General features: G+C 38.8%; 1 non-coding gene across 1 annotated transcript; it reads left to right on the top strand.

Moving 5' to 3' along the window:
- The first annotated feature begins 3946 nt into the window (after positions 1 to 3946).
- TRNAE-CUC (transfer RNA glutamic acid (anticodon CUC)) lies at positions 3947 to 4018 on the top strand. The gene has a single exon. It is a non-coding gene; the product is annotated as a tRNA-Glu (tRNA).
- The last annotated feature ends 520 nt before the right edge of the window (positions 4019 to 4538 follow it).

Genomic DNA, 4538 nt, shown 5'->3' with positions numbered 1-4538 from the left:
CCTTAGGGTAGGGGTCTCTTAAGGCCCTATTTAACTTCAGGATCCTCGACTCAAAATCAAATAGACTCTCCCCCGGCCCCTGCTTCTCTTGGTTGAGTATAGTCCGGAGAGTGCGTTCCCGATCGGAAGAGAGGAATTTTCCTTTAAAGGCCTGGGCGAAACGATCCCATTGAAAATTTAACGGACCCTCACGAGCCTTAAACTCATCAAACCATACGGAGGCCCTCTCCGTTAGGGATTGCGACAACAGGTATAATAGGTCCTCCATTGTAGTTCGCTTTAGCCGGATATAACTTTCAAGATCCTCTAAATACTTTTTGGGGTTTTCCTCATCTCGTCCCGAGAATTCGGGTAGGTTCATTTTATAAGTCCCCGGGTGCGAGGTAGTAAATACAGGCAGGGACGACCCTAAATTACTCCCAGGGGGTAGGGAGTTAGGAATGACGCCAGAAGGGGTGGAGGTAGCACATCCAGAGTACCCCCATCCTATACCTGTTTGTAATCGGCCCTCAGAATCTGGTGCCAGAACTCCCGTTCCATCGTAACTGCGAACCAGCCGGTCAGGAACACAATGTACGAGTCGTTGATCGGATGATTCGGTGCTCAAGCGTTGAGCACCCGATTTCAAGCCACACGTACCTTGTATTCACCTTTGTTGATATTGGTAACTTAGCCAGAACTAGTGAAGGTGGAATTTTTGGTGCATCATATCTTGGTATTGCAATTGAAAATCAGGACTTTTTCCCGCAACCACGAGAGCCATGTGCAATTCCCGTTTTTTTTTGTCGGTGTTGAGAAATTTCCTTTAAAGGGCAACCTCATGAGACCGTATTCAGGTAAAAACCTACCAGAAGACAGATTCATCTTTAATGACACGCTTTCAAGAGCGATTCCGGGTTTTGCGGAACACTGAAAATGCTGAAGCGGTCCTAAAAGCCAGTGTGACGCTCCACAATTTCCTTATGATAAAGGATGATAACTTCGGGGAAAGAGTAATTTGTCCAAAAGATTTTGGGGATTATGTCAATGCTGAAGGCATGGTGCTTGGAAGGCGTTAACGTCATGAGCCGGCAAATGTTTTACCTATAATTAACCATCAAGGATCTAGCACCTACAAAAGAAATGCGTTTGCAATCAGGGATGACTAGGAGTTTTTCGTGGGTGAAGGGCAGGTTGAATGGCAAAAAAGATATAGCCGATAAAGGAATTGACCGCAATCATCAGTAGACGTTTCAATGGTTAATGTTTAATTTATAAATCATCTAAAAATGTTATGAAACTTATTTTGGCACACGTTTTTTCCTTGGTGGCAAACTTTTAAAATCTTGTAATTAACTCAAAAAAATAATTAATCCGATTCTTGATTCTTTTTGTTTGAAAGGCAACATGTTTTTCCAATAATTTCATAATTATGTTTCATCATTTCAAGAAGCCTCGCTTCGGTAGTATCTTTTCTGCCTCGTTTTCTAATGTCTCCCGCCTCATTCTTTTCCGGCTTTGACGTTTTTTTTTTGGTTGAGCTTGCGATATGACCTCAGCCTCTGGTGAGACTTTTCTGCTCGTTTCTCCTTGACAAGTAATATCGTTTGTGCCACTACTTAGACTGAATACCGACACGTTTACTGTGCTACAAGCATCAGATGTTTATGTCTCAATTAAATCTTGGGCGCTTATAGTGAATTCACCAATCGCTGTTTCTATGCATACATCATCACTAGTCATTACTGTTCCAACTGGAATTTCTTTGGTGATACTACTCGAGGATCCATGTAAACAAACCCTAGCTGTTAAATAATTTAAGATAACAATCTTTTAAACAATTAGTACCTCCTATGTTGCATTGTGTCACTTAAAAAGACAAAGTTTCCATAAGTGCACAAGACTTGCAATTGCACCTGCCAGATCCACTTGTTTTAATTTTTTGTCGGCTTTCTTTTCTTTAGTATATTTATATACGTATGGACTTCATCTGTTTTTAGTTTCATTCACAAAGTTTGTATAGAACTTGCCATAATATAAATTGTTTATAAATACTTTCAAGAACAAGACATCTTTACCGCTATTTTTCACAGCAACATTCATTCGACTAATTTTTTCGAGGACCTCGAGATGGGTGTTTTTTTAAGGGTTGAAATTGGTCATAATTCTAATGAAACTTTAGTTGATTAAATTCATATTAAGTTCCAAGAGAATTGCGTACTTCTGTGATAAGCCTTATTGCGCTCTCGGAACGCAAGTACAGCTTTCTTAATAAAATTATTTTGTTAGTCGAAGAAAATTGTTGATGGATGTCTTCATTAATTTCCAAGAAAAGATACCAACTGCTCTAGAAGGCAGTGGAACAAGGAAAGTTACCTAGAATTTAGCCAAATAAATGCATTTAATAATGAAACAATGTTGGTTGTTAGGAGCGGTATGTGTGTCATGGTAGATGTAACTTCTCCTTTTCAATTTGTTTCAATAATTTGCAATTTGAAATCTGTTTTATGGCAAAAGCTTGTGGGTAAGATTAATGGGGTATCCAGCCATAACTGTTGTAATTCGCATCTTATCACTTGGAAACTAATTTTATAGAGTAAATCAGACCTAGGGGACTTATGGAGAAAAAATTCTTAAAATTTCACAATTTTGAACTTACCACCATTGTGATTGAACGCATTCTGCCTAATTTAAAATCAGGTAGGGAGGGACTTCAACAATTTAGATAATAAACCTTTCTCAAAATCTTTGCTCGTAGATTTTTATCAAAGAAATTCGTAATTTAGTAAATAATTAGTTCCTCTTTGGAAAAACCCAGATTTGAAATATATTTTCGTGGTAACAGCAATGCGGATCTTACAAAAATTACCAATAAAATCTTCCGTTTTGTTCTTGTCTTCATACCAGGTGTTGTTGGAGCACCCATGAACAAAATATGCAATTGAAACTAATTCCACCATATCTGGGCTATTTGTTTCCTTAAAATATCCCTGGAGTTTAATTTTATCCATTTGAGTTCCCATTTGTACATAAACGATACAGAGAATGTCCAATTAATTTATTAAAAGAGTATGAGATAGTCAAGTATGCAAAATGAAAATAATGTGGAGAAAGTAATGGAATCTTTCTTCCAGGTTAACTGTACTACCTCAGAATACCAGTGTCAAGTGCCTGCCACTGCATACAAATAATTTAAAACAAAGGTTCTGGCACTCTTGACCGCAACTACAAATATTGCAATATATATTTTAGAGGAATCTATCAAATAGCATTCGGTGGTGCCGTCGGTAATGCCATCTCTTTTTAAGCCTTCGAATGCTTAGCTATGAGATCTAGTTATATTGGCTAGCTATATTGGAGCTGGACTAGTAATAGCAAAAATAAATAGGATAAAAGGTCAGGAACTCTAGGGCGAGAAAGCCTTCCGCAGCGTGTGTTATGATATTTACAAAACAATTTCTCGTTTTCTCTCTGGCGCTTTTGGGCGACAAATCAGCGCTCTCCTTTATGACGTTATATTTCAGGAAAATAGTTCAGCGTTCGAGGATCTCTGGGATGTTCAAATATTTTTCGCCATAGATGGCGAAACCTTATATTTTCCTGCTACTGAGTGCAGACGACTGAAAATCGTACTGTTGTGCTCTTAACTAAGTCTCGTTAAGTTTTTAAGTGATAACGCAAGTATTGTTTAGCTAATATGCCGCGAAAAATGAACACCAAGTTTACGCAGTGCGATTTTTACCTAAAAGAATAATGTGATCCAAAAATTTCCAAACTTCCATTTTATTAATCAACGGTACTAGGAGCTCAATTGTGAAAACCCAAGCCTTACCGATATGGTCTAGTGGCTAGGATATCTGGCTTTCACCCAGAATGCCCGGGTTTAATTCCCGGTATCGGAGGTCAGTTTTCTCAAAATTTTATTAGTTAACGATACTAGGAGCTTAATTGTGACAAACCAAACGGGTCCGATATGATCTAGTGGCTAGGATATCTGGCGCTCACCCAGATGACCCGGGTTCAATTCCCGGTATCGGAGGTTAGTTTTATAAAAATTTTATAAATCAACGATACTCGGAGCTCAATTATGAAAAGGCGAACGGATCCGATATGGTCTAGTGGCTAGGATATCTGGCTTTCACAAATAAAGACCGGGTTCAATTCCCGGTATCGTAGGTCATTTATTAATGAACGATACCAGGAGCTCAATTGTGAAAAGCAAACCGATTTCGATATGGTCTAGTGGCTAGGATATCTGGCTCTCATATAGATGGCCCAGATTCAATTCCCGGTAACGGAGGTCATTTTTCCAAAAATTTTATTAACCAACGATACTAGAAGCTCAATTGCGAAACGAAACTAATGTAATCATGAATTGGAAATTGGAAATAAAAATTGGAAAATTGGAAATAAATTGGAACCTGTCCGGACAAACAAGAAGTTGCGCAAAGACAGGCTTCGGAAAACGCGAAAGCGGGAAGACAAAAAGGGGATCGTCTTCCCGCCGCGCGAAGAAAATAAAGCCCCTTGTGGAAATTGGCTCTATGGATGTGCGCCGC

This window comes from Phalangium opilio, unplaced genomic scaffold (genome assembly GCF_054372755.1).
Source record: "Phalangium opilio isolate 3A_F unplaced genomic scaffold, DU_Popi_V2 ptg000093l_1, whole genome shotgun sequence".
NCBI lineage: Eukaryota > Metazoa > Arthropoda > Arachnida > Opiliones > Phalangiidae > Phalangium > Phalangium opilio.
The sequence above is the reverse complement of the archived record's forward strand: the minus strand, read 5'-3'. Positions and strand labels throughout refer to the sequence as shown.